This window comes from Herpailurus yagouaroundi, unplaced genomic scaffold, assembly GCF_014898765.1.
Source record: "Herpailurus yagouaroundi ecotype Mexico unplaced genomic scaffold, PumYag 220, whole genome shotgun sequence".
Taxonomy (NCBI): Eukaryota; Metazoa; Chordata; class Mammalia; order Carnivora; family Felidae; genus Herpailurus; species Herpailurus yagouaroundi.
In genome coordinates this window covers 6,210,315-6,226,669 of record NW_024412451.1, presented here as the reverse complement: position 1 = coordinate 6,226,669, position 16,355 = coordinate 6,210,315, and positions in this window count along the sequence as shown.

Genomic DNA, 16,355 nt, shown 5'->3' with positions numbered 1-16,355 from the left:
GGAAAGAAACCGGCATCGCATCTTACAGAGGAGGACAGAGGGAGAAGGAGAACATGACCGAGGCACAACAGGGCACGACGGGGACAGCAAGACAGAGAGCAAGTCATAGAGGTGAACAGAGAGACCAGAGCAAAGAGGCAGAAAACAAGGGCTCAGTCACCTGAGACTCAGCGGGAGGGAAGGGCGACAGGCCAAAGCAAAGAGGGGTGGCAAAGCGAACCAAACAGCGGAGAGGGTGAAAGGGACACCGCAGCCTGTGGCGACCAACCGAGCGAGACTCACTCCCCGGCCCAGCACCTCATCCTGGCAAGCACCGGAAACCACGGAGCCTTGAGCTGTCTTCTTTATGCCGCTTTGGTAAGTTGTGACCTTGATTCGGGGTTGCGTTTTGAAACGTCTCCACACGGATTCTGGAGTTGGGACCATGTTTCTGAATCCCCCTAGCCATTTTGCTTTGGCCCACCGTAGCCACAGCACAAGTGGCAAAATCGCTTTTTTCATTCATTCGTTCGTTCAACATACATTGAACACGCACTATATGCCAGAGGCTGTTCTGGATGCTGGGGACACAGCCGTGAACAAGACAAAGTACACGTGCCCACGGAGCTTTCAACGTGGTCGGCAGACAAAGACATATATTTATTTATTTATATAACGTCAAGTAGTATTAAAAGCCCAGAAGAAAATACTAACAAAAATTTTTTTAATATCAATTTTTGAGAGAGAGAGAGAGAGAGAGAGACAGAGCGTGAGCGGGGGAGGGGCAGAGGGAGAGGGAGACACATAATCCGAAGCAGGCTCCGGGCTCCGAGCTGTCGGCACAGAGCCCGACGCGGGGCTCGAACTCACGAACCGCGAGATCATGACCTGAGTCCGAGTCGGGCACCCAACTGACTGAGCCACCCAGGTGCCCCAAGAGCCAAGAAGAAAATTTAAGCAAAGCTGAGAGGACAGAATAAGTGAAGTTGTTGATAATAGCAGGCTAGGTTGGGGCACCTGGGTGGCCCAGTTGGTTGGTCATCTGACTTCGGCTCAGATCAAGATCTTGCAGTTTGTGAGTTCGAGCCCCGCATTGGGCTCTGTGCTGACGGCTTAGAGCCTGTTTCAGATTCTGTGTCTCTCTTTCTCTCTGCCCCTTCGCTGCCTGCGCTGTCTCCCTCTCCCTCAAAAATAAATAAACATTAAAAATTGAAAAAAAAAAAAAAAAAAAAAAAGCAGGCTAGGTTATTCAGACCAAGCCTCCCACTGCAACAACTAAGCGTGTTGGCTAAAAAAAAATTTTTTTTAAGTCTTAAAAGCATTGAAGGTGTCACAAGATTTATCAGGCCATAACTGAAGGGAAATCAAGAACCCAGAGAAGTAATCAGAATGCTTCTGCCCTGAGGGGATTTTACAATCCTGGCAAATTTGAACTTTTATTTGGATGGCTTCTTAGGTGAGGGCAATAAAAAAAAGCTCAGGCCCAACCAAGGTGGGGAGTCCACACCACACTGGGAAAGCCATGGCTATACCCTCAGGGAGGGGAGGGAAACAAGAAGTAAATTGGCCCCCGTTTGTGAAGTTGCGGTCATGACCTCAGATTGTGAATTTAACTTCGTCTCCGACTAGCAGTGTTTTTAAAGTCTTGACAATAGCACACACAGAAAGTTTTCTCTGTTGAAAAGAACTTTCACGAAAGGCCTCAAATCATTCTGGTAAACGTATTTTTAAGGAAAGCGGGTAGCACAAGTCTGACATCAACAAGTCGAAAAAGTGCCAGGAACAAAACCCAGTAGAAGTAAGAGGCACTAGAAACCCACTAAACACTTGGGATACTGGAATTATCAGACAATGTGGTTTGTTTATATAAAAATCTAAGACCGCCGTTTTTTACGGGGGTGAAGAAACTATAAATATTACCTAGATGTTTTGAAAATGAAAAACTAGTAGCAACTTAAAACTTAGTGAATAAGCTTAAAATTAAAAGCAACAGCTGGATAGAGAAATAGTGAACTGGAACAGAGGTCACACAAAATTACCCATAACACACCAGGAAGAGACAGGGCAGAGACCATGTAAAAGAAGTTGAGAGGGGCGCCCGGGGGGCTCAGTCGGTTGAGCGTCCGACTTCAGCTCAGGTCATGATCTTGCAGTCCGTGAGTTTGAGCCCCGCGTCGGGCTCTGTGCTGACAGGTCGGAGCCTGGAGCCTGTTTCGGATTCTGTGTCTCCCTCTCTCTCTGACCCTCCCCCATTCATGCTCTGTCTCTCTCTGTCTCAAAAATAAATAAACGTTAAAAAAAAATTAAATAAAAAAAACCCTGAAGTCTAAAAAAAAAAAAGAAGTTGAGACACAGAGCATGAACCAGAAGGTCTTATCTTTGCATTTATTCTGAGTCCCCCAAAGAGAGTGAGAATGTGACAAAAGGAGCAGTTAAAGAAATAATGGTGGATTTTTCAAGTTTCCAAAATTGGTGAGAAACTCTAACTGAAAGATTCAAGAAGCCCAGTGAGTAATAAGCAAGATAAATAGAAAGAAATCCACACCTAGAAACATTATTACATATTTGAGGCATACTAGAGGAAAAGGGACCTCAATAACAGAGAAAACAGATGCCTTTCAAAAGATCAATTCCTAACAACTGACTTCTTAAAAATAACAATGGAAACCAGAGTGGGCTCGATGCACTGATAGAAAATAGCTGCCAATTTTATACCCAGTGAAAAATAAATTTCAATGAGATCAAAATACATTTTGGGATTTAAAAAAGTGAAGAGAGTTTACCACTAGCAGCAGATCCTTAGTAAAAAAATATTTTGAGGACTCCAATTTAGGCAGGAAAAAAAAAGTGATCCCAGATGGAATATCCGAGATGCAAAGAGAAATAAAAAGCAAAGAAAGTGATAAATATGTGAATAAATCTGAACAGATTTTGACTGTGTCAAACAATAACAGCAATAATAATAGCTTGTACATTAAAGAAAGAGAATATAAATGCATAATAAAACACATGTTAGGAGGGGCTATATGGTGTTACTATATTCTAAAGTCCTCGTATTGTCAAAGAGGTGAGTAAAGGTGTTGATTAATATTTTTGGGGTGTTGGTTAACTTTTGTTATTGAAATACATTTGATATGCAATATCCTATTAGTTTCAAGTGTACATCATAGTGATTCAGGATTTTTATACACTATGAAATGATCCCCACCATAACTCTAGTTACTGTCACCATCCGTGTTTTATAATATGATTCACTATTTCCTACTCATGTCGATTAATTGAAGCTTTTTAAGTTAGTTTGTAAGTTTCCCTTTCTAGGATAAGCACTAAAAGAAATAGATAAAATATGGGACACCTGGGTGGCTTAGGCAGTTGAGCGTTGGATTTTGGATCAGGTCATGATCTCTCGGGGTCATGATTCTCATGGTTCATGAGTTCAAGCCCTCCATTGGGCTCACTGCTGTCAGTGCAGTGACTGCTTCAGATCCTCTGTCCCCTTCTCTCTCTGAACCTCCCTGGCTCATGCGTTCTCTCTCTCTCTCTCTCTCAAAAATAAATAAAAACATTTTTTAGAAATAAAGAAAATAGAGGGGCGCCTGGGTGGCTCAGTCGGTTAAGCGTCCGACTTCAGCTCAGGGCACGATCTCACGGTCCGTGAGTTCGAGCCCCGCGTCGGGCTCTGGGCTGATGGCTCAGAGCCTGGAGCCTGCTTCTGATTCTGTGTCTCCCTCTCTCTCTGCCCCTCCCCCGTTCATGCTCTGTCTCTCTCTGTCTCAAAAATAAATAAATGTTAAAAAAAAATTAAAAAGAAATAAAGAAAATAAAGAAAAAGTACAAATAGCCAATATCAGGAATTAAAAAGGGGACATTGCTACAGGTGCTACAGATATTAACAAGGTAAAAATTAGGTATTAAGAATAACTTAATATCAATACATTTTCCCTAGAACCATAACCTACCAGAAATTACTCAAGAAGAAACATAGCATTTGATTAGTTCTAAAACCATTTAAACAAATGAGATAGTAACTGAAGAAAAATTAACCACAAAGAAAATTCCGGGTCCGGACATTGTCACTGGCAATTTCCACTAAACATTTAAGGATGAAATAATTTGAATATCACACATACTCTTCCAGAGACTAGAAGAGCGATCTCTCTCCAGCTTGTTTTGTGAGGCTGGCCTAACTTTGAGACCAATACCTGACAAGGAGAGTATGAGAAAGGAAAATTATAGGCCAATATTCATTTTTAAAAACACTGAATATTAAGATCAATGTAAGGGATCCATATTCTGGTTTTTCCCGTAATGGCTTCATTGCAATATTTAATTCTTTCCCAAGAAGCCTTCGGAAAGCCCTTACTTTGCTGGTCCTTGAACATGTATCTCGTCTGACTCGTGGATTATCCAGTATGATTCCAGGCAGAAGGAAGAAACAGGGACACATTTGTCATGTTTGAGATACAGAAAGAAAGGCAGAATCAGTGGAGGGAGCATAATGAATGCGAGGGAGAAGGGTTCAAAATAAGGGCATGGAGGCAGGGGCCAAAATGTATAGGACCTCATGACCATAGGGACATGTTTCTTTTCTATTGTAAAAAGAAAAGGAAGACTTGGAAGGGCTCTTTCTATATAAAAGAGCTAACTAGGCCAAAATTCAAAACCTTTACACGTTTGCCGTGTATCTTGGGCAATTCACTCTACGTCTCTGATCTTCAGTTGTCCCAAGTGTGGGAAGACAGAAGAAGGACGTCCAAGAGGTGCTGAATTTCCCCCCATTTTACACCCTTCCTCCAGTAAATCCTAAAAGAGGCAGAGATTTCCTCAAGGAAGCTGAGCAAAGTGCTCCCAAAGAACCTTTTTGCATCTTCCACAGAGAGCTCCCATCTTTTATTCCTCGATCCGATCGTTTGTCTATGACCCATATCAAAGCTCCTCTACAGAAATAGAAGGAGGGATCCTGGCCTCCCTGAAGACTTTCTCTCTTCTCTCCTTCTCTTTGATGCCTGCTGGCAGCGATATGTTTAGAACAGAGCAGGACTTCATAACCTGGGGCCTGACTTCAGGGGGTCAAAAGTTTCCCGGGAATTGTATACAAAGGTTTGTCTGCATGTGTTTTTCTCTAGGGAATGAGTTTCTAGCTCATCAGAGTCTCAAAACGACCATTTCACTTGCAAAGAGGTAAATTCCAGCTCAAATTGGCTGAAAAAAGGGGAGTGGTTATTGTCTCACATACAGTTGACTCTTGAACAATGCGTCTGAAGTGTGGGCCCACTTATAAGCAGTTTTTTAAAATAAATACAGCACATATTGCAAATATGTTTTATAATTTTCTTAATAGCATTTTCTTTCTCTAGCTTTATTGTAAGAACACAGTGTATGATACATATACAAAATATGTGTTCACTGACTGTTTATATGTTACCGGTAAAGCTTCTGATCAACAGTAGACTGTTAGTGGTTCAGGTTTCTGGAGGCAAAAGGTATATGGAGATTTTCACCCGTGCAGGGGATGGGGTCAGCGCCCTACCTCCCTCGCTGTTCCAGGGTCAACTGTAAATGAAAAGTCATGGCTAGCTCCAAACTTCACACATGGATCCAGGCGCTCACAGGATGTTCCCAGGAATGTGTCTCTTTGAATTTCTGAGCCCTCTGATTTCCTCTAATTGGCTTCATCTTCGTGCAGGCTCTGCCCTCCTGGTGGAAATATGACCTCATGATTGCATGGGACCCACCTAGATAATCCAGGCCACCTTCCTTATCTTAAAGTCAGCGAAGAGCCACCTTAATTCCCTTTTACCATCGAACCTGACATAGTCACAGATTCTGGGGATTAGGACATTTTGGGGGAGCCATTATTCTACCTACCACAGAGGGGATAAATTCTGAGGTACCCACAAAGCCATCATCTCAGTCTGACTCCTGGGTTAGAAGCAAGGTTAGAATTAGATGGGGCTGGGAAGTGGAAAAGCATTAACTTCTTTTTTTTTTTATTTTTTATGTTTAAAAAAAATTTTTTTTTTCAAACGTTTATTTATTTTTGGGACAGAGAGAGACAGAGCATGAACGGGGGAGGGGCAGAGAGAGAGGGAGACACAGAATCGGAAACAGGCTCCAGGCTCTGAGCCATCAGCCCAGAGCCTGACGCGGGGCTCGAACTCACGGACCGCGAGATCGTGACCTGGCTGAAGTCGGACGCTTAACCGACTGCGCCACCCAGGCGCCCCAGGAAAAGCATTAACTTCTAATTGAACATACACTACCTGTCAGACACTATTCTTGGGACTTTACATACAATATTATTTACTTTTCGTGACAACCCTATTAAATATAAATTCACATCCCGGTTTTACATGTAGGAAAACAAAAGTTCAGAATGATGGAGTGACTTGTGTAAGCTGGTGGCAGAGATAGGACTTGAATTCAGGTTTGTGTGCCTCTAAAGGACATTCAAAATAAAAGCTTAGGGGGGCGCCTGGGTGGCTCAGTCGGTTGAGCGTCCGACTTCAGCTCAGGTCACGACTTCAGCTCAGGTCACGATCTCACGGCCCCGCGTCAGGCTCTGGGCTGATGGCTCAGAGCCTGGAGCCTGCTTCCGATTCTGTGTCTCCCTCTCTCTCTGCCCCTCCCCCATTCATGCTCTGTCTCTCTCTGTCTCAAAAATAAATAAACATTAAAAAAAAATTTTTTTTAAATAAAAGTGAAGTCCCCTTTGATCACCTCTTTCCAAACTAGGTATCTCCTCGGGAAGTAACTACTATTATCATTGTTATGGTGGGTCCTTCCAGATCTTTGTCTTAAAGTGTGTATATATATCTAGTAATATAGTATATGCATAGTATTGTATAGTAAATGAGTAGTATTGTTTTGAGCAACGATGTGAGTGTTTTAACATAAATGGGATCATACTGTACATATTGTTCTGCAGCTTGCTTTTTTAACTCAACAATATGTCTTGGAAATCTATCCAGATTTACTTAAATAGCTCTGTACCATTTCTTTTAAGAACTGCAATGGTATTCCAGAAAACTCATGTTTATTTATCTATTCTCCCGTCGCTGGACATTTGGGTTCTTTTTTGTTTCCTTGCTCTTAAAAACAATATTGCTGTGAACATCTTTATGCAGATTTCCTTGGGTAAATGTCTGTTTCCTTAGGGTCAGTAAGGACAGGTGAAATCACAGGTCATGTGGGTATATTCCTTTTATTTTAATAAACATCTCCTGTAACTTTCAACTATTGCTATGCAACGAATACCAAAAACGCAGCAACTTCAAATAATAATCATGTGTTCTGGCTCATGTGCTGGCTCATCTAGCTTGGCTTGTCTGGAGCTGCTCTGCCATAGGCTACAGGGCTGGCTGGCTCCGATCTGTTCCAGGTGTTCCATTCTGGGGCTCAGGCGGAGGGAGGGTCTGCTCGTGCGGAAAGCCTCCGGTGGCCAGAGCAGAGATTCAGAGGACTAAAGGGCAACACACTAGGCCGCTGAAGTCCTAGACTCAGAATTGGCACACTGTTGTTTTTTCACCCACGTGCCCTTGTCCAAAGCAAGTCACGTGACCCCGCACAAAGTGAAGAGGTAGGAAAAGGTACCCTGTGCACGTGATGAAGCCACGACAAGGTGGTGGCTGTGCTGTGCAGGTATACCGAGTTTCGTTTCTGCGCGCTGTGGGGCTGAGAGCCCATCTTCCCACATCCCCATCAACACGGAATACAGCAGTCAGCTTAGTTTCACCAGCCCTATAGGGAAATATATATTGACTTTTTTTTCCAAAATGCTCTTATGGCCACTCTCAGCCAGGAGGTAGCACAATGCAGGGGAAAAAGCACCAGGTGGAAATCAGAAGAGCCTGCCACTAATTGCCCCTCTTCCCATTCCCTGTGATTTTAAAGTTGCTTTCTCTATACGGATCACAGCTTCCCCACCTGTCAGTGGAGCACAGGACTTGGAGCCAGACAGCTCAGTGTCCAAATCCCAGCAGCTCCGTGTACTTGTTTTATGTAACTTTGAACAAATCACTTAATTGCTCCCAACTGCCGTTATCACAGCTGTAGGATGGGGTCAATAAGCTCAACCTTCCCTACTTCATGTAACAAGATTTCTCTAAAATCATGCATATATAATCCGCATTGAAATAGGAAACACTGCTGACTCATTTCTTTCATTTTAGAGTTAAGTCAACTGACAGCCCGTAGAGGGGAAATGAGAGAGTGCTGAGCAGTATGACCAGATAGAGTTAGCAAGCAGTCCTTCGTGGTATCGGTCAGTTCTGTTACACTCGGAAGTAACAGAACCCCAGTGAAAACTGGTTTACGCAAAAAAAAAAAAAAAAAAAAAAAAAAAAAAAAAGGTGGGGGAAGCAGCAGGGGGAAGAGTGTACATTTCTTGGTTCATGTAACTGAAAAGTTTAGGACTAGCGTCAGCATCAGGAATGGCTGGCTCAGGCACCCAAACATTGCCGGCAGGAATGTGTCTCTTGGTTTCTCCCCTTTGCTTTCCTCTGCATTGCCTTTATTCTCGGGCAGCCTCTTCTCTATTATGGCAGGGTCACCGGGTGCCTTGAGGGAGAATTATAAAACAAAACTAAACAAAAAAAGAGGCCCCTGGACTGGACAAATTACAAAAAGCCGCTAACTCTGGGTGGATAAATTTCAAAAAGGCATCCCTTCCATCTGGCTGTACAGTCTTGTATCCAGGACATAAGGTTTGGCAAGCACTGGCTGAATTTGTGCAGAATACAGATTGCCCAAACGTGTGCAGCAGCCCCGAGTGTAGCAAACGGTCACCGGCAGCTCCAGGTTTCATTTCTGCCAGCTAACCAGCCCCAGGGTCAAGCCAACACCTTTTCCCTGGTAACCCCAGGAAAGGTGCTGAGATTGGTTTTCATTCGTTGGGAGACGCCAGGCCCGGGTCAGGCACCGTCCCCTAACACCTATGATAGGTTAGCTGTACGGAAGTCACGTAAAGGCACAGTGGGCCAGAAGAGGTCCCAGAGGGAAATGACAGGGCCACTACCTGAAAGAGGAAGACGTGCCTGCTGGGCTGACAAGAGGGCAGATCCCCCACTCTACTCCCTCAAGGAGCTTTCAGTCTAACCAGGGGAACAAGAAGTAAATGAAGTAGAGACCTAGAAACTGGATTTGGAAGGGCACCGGCGGCATCTGTTCCGACCCTTCCTCCCCCCTCCCCTTTTTCTTTAAAAGGGCAGACAGGCGAAGAGATCCTTCAGCAAGGTAGGTCAGTCTACGAGACAACACTGTAAGCTTCCTGAGTGCAGCCTTTTTGTTTCCTACTGTTCTGTTCATCGCTATATCCTCAGCTCTCAGCACAGAGTTTAATCCATGTGTGACATGGATGAATTTATGAATGATTAACAAATAGGACAATGGTGATGAGAAATGAAAACTATAGGATACAGGTACAGTGACTTCCCCAACGTCACCCACTCTATTTTTAACATTTTAACATTTTCAAATTTGCCATCGCAAAGAACACACATCTTTGAGTACTTTTTTTTTTTTTTTTTTTGTCTACTTGTCTGGTTATTTCTTTAATATGTTCCTATGAGTTGAATTACTGAGTCATTAACAAAACTTTGCAGTGAACTGTTCATTTTGTTCCTTTAGATAAAGCCCAAGGTCATAGCACTAAATCAACTCAGTCATTCTTTTTTCTGCCCATCAAATGAGCAGCAAATATTTTAAGGTTCCACTCAACACTGGTGAGAGCGCAGTGAAACAGACATCATTGCCCACGTGCACTGTTGGAATGGAAATTGCTGCCACCCTTCTAGAAAGCAATTTGGCGGTAGGTTGTCAACCACAGGAAAAACGGTCACGCTCTTAAGGCCTGGGAATCCACCTGCAACTCAAACAGACTTATATACAAAGAGGCTCATCATGATGTTATTTATGATAGTTTTGTTTTTTTTTTTAATGGAATTGCCAGGGTATCCAACTAGCAGGGAATGGTTAAGTTAACTATGCTGTATCCACTCAATAGAATATTACACAGCCATCTTAGATGACATTTTGAAAAATATATTTTAGCATGGAAATGTTGACGAGGTAATGTTCAGTGAACAAAAGCAGAATGCACACATTTTACATGAAGTATGAATGTAATTGTGCCTTTGAAGACTAGGTGGAAATGTACCAAACTGTTAGAGAGCGACCGTATTTGGAGGGTGAGAGTGTGGACATTTTTTTTGCTGCTTTTCTCTCTTTGACACCTGTTCTTTCACAATCATTATGGCAGACAGAATAAAGAGGCCCACATCCTAATCTCGGGAACCTGTGAATATGTTGATTTACATGGCAAAAGGGCTTTGCAGATGTGACCAGGTTAAGGATCTTGAAAGGGGGAGGTTATCCTGGATAACCTTGTGGGCCTAATGTAATCACAAGAGGGAGACAGAAGGATCAGTCAGAGAAGGTGATGGGACAGGGGTAGCAGTGGTTAGAGTGATGCAGCCATGAGCCAGGGAATGCAGGTGCCTCGAGAAGCTGGAAAAGGCTAGGGAACAGATTCTCTCCTGGAGCCTCCAGAGACATAATACACCTTTTTAGCCCAGTGAGACTGACTTTGGACTTCTGACCTCCAAAACTGTTAAGATAATAAATCTGTGTTGTTTTAAGCCACCAAGTTTGTGGTAATTTGTTATAGCAGCAATAGAAAACTAATACAATCATGAATTACTTTACTCCAAAAAAAAAGAAAAGCTTAAAGAGATATATCTATATATCGATATTGACTATATAGATAGATATTCGATATATATATCGATTTATAGATAGATATCGATATAGATATATAGATATAATATACACAGGGGAAAATATACCATTTGTAAGTGTCCAGCTCAGTGAATTTCTATAAAGTGAACACATCCATGTAATCAGCAGCCAGATCAAGAAAGAGAACATTCCAGAAGCCCTTTCACGTTTCCTTCCAGGCACCATGCTCATTCCAAGGGTACTCACTATCCTAACTTCAAACCCCATAGGTTAGTTTTGCCTCCTTTGGGATGAGCTTCTTTTTTCGTTCCATCTAATTGTTTCGAGATCCATCCATGTCGTGGCATGTGATTGTCGGTCATTCATTCTTATTTCTGTGGGGACGCCATTTGTGGCTATGCCAGCATTTACTCATCCATTCTGTTGTCAATGCACATTGGGATTATATTCAGATTTTGGCTATTATGAGCAGTGCTACTGTGAAAGTCCTTGTACGTATCTTTGGGTGAACACATGTATGCATTTCTGGTGGATATATCCCTGGGAGTCGTAGGGTATGCGGACGCTCAGCTTTCAAGGATCCTACCAAACTGCTTTCCAGAGTGGTTATACCAATCTGTGCTCCCTTCAGCAGGGTAAGAGTTTGTCCATTTTTCCATTGGTCTGTCTGACTTTTCCTTCTTGATTACAAGGAAGTCTTTATATCTTCTAGATAAGAATCCACCTTGTCTGTAGCTTGCCTTTTCACTTTCTTAATGGTGTCTTTTGATGAACAGAAGTTCTTACTATAGTCCAGCTTACCATGTTTTCCCTTTATGGTTAATTTGGTCTTGTTTAAGACATCTTTTCCGCTCCAAGTACATGAAAATGGTCCCCTCTGCTTTCTTTTAAAAGCTGTATTGTTTTACCGCTTAGATTTAGATATGTAAAACATCTAGAATTTACTTTTGTAACTTCTATGAAATAGAGGCCAATGAATTATTTTTAGGAACAATTTACATATACAGAGAAACGCAGATATTAAGGTTACAATTCACGGAGTCTTGACACATCTGTAGATGCATGTAACCAGTACCGTCATTCAAGATAACAAAATATTTCCATCAACCCAATAAGTTCTCTTGTGCCTGCTTCCAATTAATCCCCAACCCCATAGGCAACCACTGTTCTGATTTCTATTACTAAAGGGTAATTCTGCCTTTTCTTGAACTTTACACAAATAGAATCATGTCATATGTATTCTTTTGTGTCCTTTTTTTCTTAACATAATGTCTATGAGATTCATTCATGTTGTTGAATGTATCAGTAGTTTATTCTTTTTGTTGCTAAATAGGATTCCATTTTATGAATACACTGCAATGGATTTGTCTATTCCGTTATTCATGAAAGCTGAGGTTGTTTCCAGTTTTACGTTATTATTACTATACATATATGTAATATATATATTATAAATATGTATATATATTTAATATTTTATTTTGGAGAGAGAGAGAGAGTGGGCACAAGTAGAGGAGAGGGGCAAAGGGGGAGAGAGAGTGAATCCCAAGCAGGCTCCACCCTCAGCACAGAACCCGACCTAGGGTTTGATCCCACAACCCTGGGATCATGACTTGAGCCAAAATCAAGTGTTGGACGCTCAACCAACTTAGCGACCCAGGCACCCCCAGTTTTATGCTATTATTAATAAAGATTCTCCAAACAGTCTTCCCTGAGTCTTAGTATGAGCTGTGCAGCTACTTACGGTACTTGTTTTCATTTCTCTTGGGTAAATAGCCAAGACTGAAGTTACCGGGTTATATAGCACAGGTTTTAGGATCACGGTCCCCTTCTTTCTTGCTTATTCAGCACCTGGAAACAGTGGCCTCACATATCTTGTCCACACAAGTTGTTTGTCACAGGAGGGCGAGTCTGGTAGCGGTTATTTCGTCACGGCCCTAAGCAGGAGTTCCCAGTGTATTACACTGGAAAGAAATTGCGCTTCAATTATGTCCCAAACAGTAAAGCAGAGTAGAAAGAACATTTGCTCCGAAGTCAGATAGAGCAGGTTTGGCATCCAATCTAAATTTGCTTCCTGTGTGGTCTTGTATAAGTACTCACTTCTTCGAACTTGAGTCTTCTCTGTAAAATAGGGAGAAGAAGGGCACCTTCCTCGTGGGATCACTGGGAGGGTTAGAGAGAACGTGAGCCCCTGTCTGATGCACAGCAGGTGCAACAGACACAGGTAGCGTTTCATTATACTGAGGGACGGTTTTGTTTCAAGAAGCACATTTGAAGGACGTAGAAGACTGGATGGATGAAGTATCGTATTCAACAAACTTAATGAAAACACACAATTTTTCTGACACTTTCTATACACTGGGGATGTAGTAATCACTGAGAATAGAGCAGGTCTCTGTTCTCAAGGAGTTTGCCTTCCAGTGAGGAAAAACAGTCAGGGAGCAGTAGGTAAACAAACAAATAAGGAAATTTCAGCTATGAATCAATGCTATGAAGAAAATAGAACAGAGTCCTGTTATAAAGAGTGGCCAGGAGTGAGTAGGATGGTTCCTTTAAACAAGTTGGACAAGGAAGGTCTCTTTGAGGAGGTGGTATTTGAACTGGGATCTGAAAATCTGAAGGAGCCAGCCGTGTGAAGATCTGGGAGAAGAGTGTTGCAGGCAGAGGGTAGCTGGTGCTAAGGCCCTGAGGTAGGAATGAACTCACTGTCTTGGAAGAAGCTGGAGTGTAGGGAGTGAAGGGGAGGGTGGTAGGACATGAGATGGAGTGCTTTCAGGGCCCAGCTGTGCTGAGCCCTAGAGGCCACATTCGGGAGTGCAGAGTTAATTTGAAGCAGGGTGGGAAGTCCTCAGAATGTCTTAAGTAGAGGGATAATATGATCTAATTTACATGTTAATAGGATCACTCTGGCTGCTGTGTGAAGAATGGATTGTAGGGAGGCAGGCGTGGCAGTAAGGCCTGTGAGGCGGCCTTTGGCTGGCCTCGGGAGAGAGGATGGTGGCTGTTGCTTCTGTGGTGGCAGAAGGGATGGAAAGAAGGGACTGTCTGCAATGTATTTTAGAGGTAGAGACACAGGACTGGATGATGAGTTGGATGAGGATGAGAAAACGAGCACCATTGAGAACAACGTCTACATTCTTTCGACAAATAAATTCTGGGTGTACAATTTGCTGAGATATGAAAGACTAGAAGCAAAACAGGCTGTGTGTGTGGGGGGGGGGGATGGGGGTGGCCGGAAGTCTAGAACTCTGTTTTGGACATGTTGCATTTGAGAAATAGAGGTGTCACTGCCCTTTGTGTGCATGCAGGGAGAGCTCGGTGCAGAGGTTAGGGCTGGAGACCCACACTCACCAGTGTTGGGGGGGGGGTTAAAACTGGGTGCGGTCACCTAGGGAGAGAGAGCAGAGCACCAGGGAGGGCCTGGTCCCTGCAGCTGTCCTCTCACATTGAGAAGCCAAGCAAAGGTGGAGAAGCAGACAAAGGAGTCTGGTAAGGGAGAAGGAAATCAAGAGGGTTTGGAGTCACTGAAGCCAAGAGAGGAAACCGGTTCAAGAAGGTACCTTATCAAGTGCGGCTAAGTGGATGACTAGGGTAGGGATGGAGAAGTGGCCCCAGGATTTGCCACGCGGAGGCCATTGTTGACCTGGACCAGGGCAGTTGGGCGGAGTGGGGGCAGCGTCCCAGCTGGCGTTTGAAGAGAGATTAGGACATGACGAAGTGGAGATGGTGAGTCTTCCCAACTATTTTAGAAGTTTTGCTGAGAAGGACAAAGAACAGGGTGCATTGCAGGGAAATGTGGCAGCAAAGGAAATTTGGGGAATTCTTGTGTCTTATGATGAGAGATACTAGCAAGATCTTAAGTGCAAAGATCTGGTGCAAAGAAGGAGAAATTGTTTATGCAGGAGGGGGAGGGGTTAACTGCAAGTGGCAACCTGCCCTAAATGTTCCTTCTCTCAGCTGAATCCCCACCAAATTTACAGAAAAATTGAAAAAAAAATTAAAGAGCATCTATCTACCCACCACTCAGACTCAACAATTATTCACATTTCAATGCTGAATTACTTGAAAGTGCGTTGCAGACATAAATACTTCAGCACGAACCTCCAAAGAATAAGACTATACTCCTACATAATCATAATATCATAATATCACACATAATAAAATTAACATTGATTCCCTAATGTTTCTAAGATCGAGACCAAATTCACATTTTCCCAGCTGCCCCAGAGATGGTCTTTTAGGGCTTATAAAAAAATGTTTCAGCTCAGGATCCAAGCAAATTTCATGCATTGCATTTGGTTGTTACATCTCTTTAATCTCTTTTAATCTGGAGCAGCTACTCCAACCTTGTTTATCTCCTCCATAATAGTGGCTTTTTAAAAAAGTAGTCTCTATGCCCAGTGTGGGGCTCAAATTCACGACCCAGAGATCAATAGTCACATGCCCTACGGAGAGCTAGCCAGGTGCCCCATGATACAGAGTTTTTGAAGAGACCAGGTCCCTTATCTTGTAAATGCTCCACAGTCTGGATTTGTGTGATTGTTTCTTCATGGTGCCTTTTAACTTGTTCCTCTATCCTGTTTTCTGTAAGATGGAAATTAGGTCCGGAGCTGAGGTTCCCATTCTCACTCCACAGTGCCGTTAGTGGCTCAGCAATTTTTTCACAGTGCACTGAGGCCTCAAAGAAACACCTAACTAAAATACCCATTTATTAGAGTGCCTAGCTGGCTCAGTCAGTGGAGCATGGGAGTCTGGATCTCAGGGTTGTGAGTTTGAGCCCCACATGGGGGGGTGTAGAGATTACTTAAAAAATTAAATAAAATTTAAAAATAAAACAAGGGGCACCTGGGTGGCTCAGTCAGTTAAGCGTCTGACTTGGGCTCGGGTCATGATCTCGCGGTTCATGGGTTCGAGCCCCACATCAGGCTCTGTGCTGACCGCTCGGAGCCTGGAGCCTGCTTCCGATCCTCTGTCTCCCTCACTCTCTGCCCCTCCCCCACTTGCACTCTGTCTCTCTCTCTCAAAAATAAACATTTTAAAAAGTAAAATAAAAAAATTAAAATAAAATAAAATAAAATACCAGTTTAAGTGGTTATACGTGTACAACTTAAATATTTGTGTTCTAACCACTTAGCACCAGTTGAAAAAGTATTGCACATAAATTAAAAGAAAAATATTTTATCTCATTCTTAACACGGATTACTGACTAACGGAATGGCAATATACAACATCTCCAACTTCAGAATCACACTGGACACCACCACCTTCATATCCTGTTCCTCAGAGATTTTCCGGGCAGTGCTTGCCTTTAATTACAGAACTACTAAAAACCTGGTCTCCCAACGACCTATCATCCCCCAAAATGCAGCACAAATCTGCTGAAACAGCAAACTGCCTCTGAGTTAGTAGGTCAGGTGGTGTCTAATAGATATCAAGTATCACTGTTTCCCTGAAAACTTTAAATATCGTATAACCAGGAGGCAGCCAATACTGGCTTTCCAAGAAAGAAGAAGGCACGGTGCATCTCTTCTTACCTGAATGTTGATGTCACAGTGTTCAGTGACCGCTCTTTTCCAGAGAACTAGTTGTTAACCATTCACCAGCACATTGTGGCCCACTGTGAATTTGCTGCAGTTCCCTCA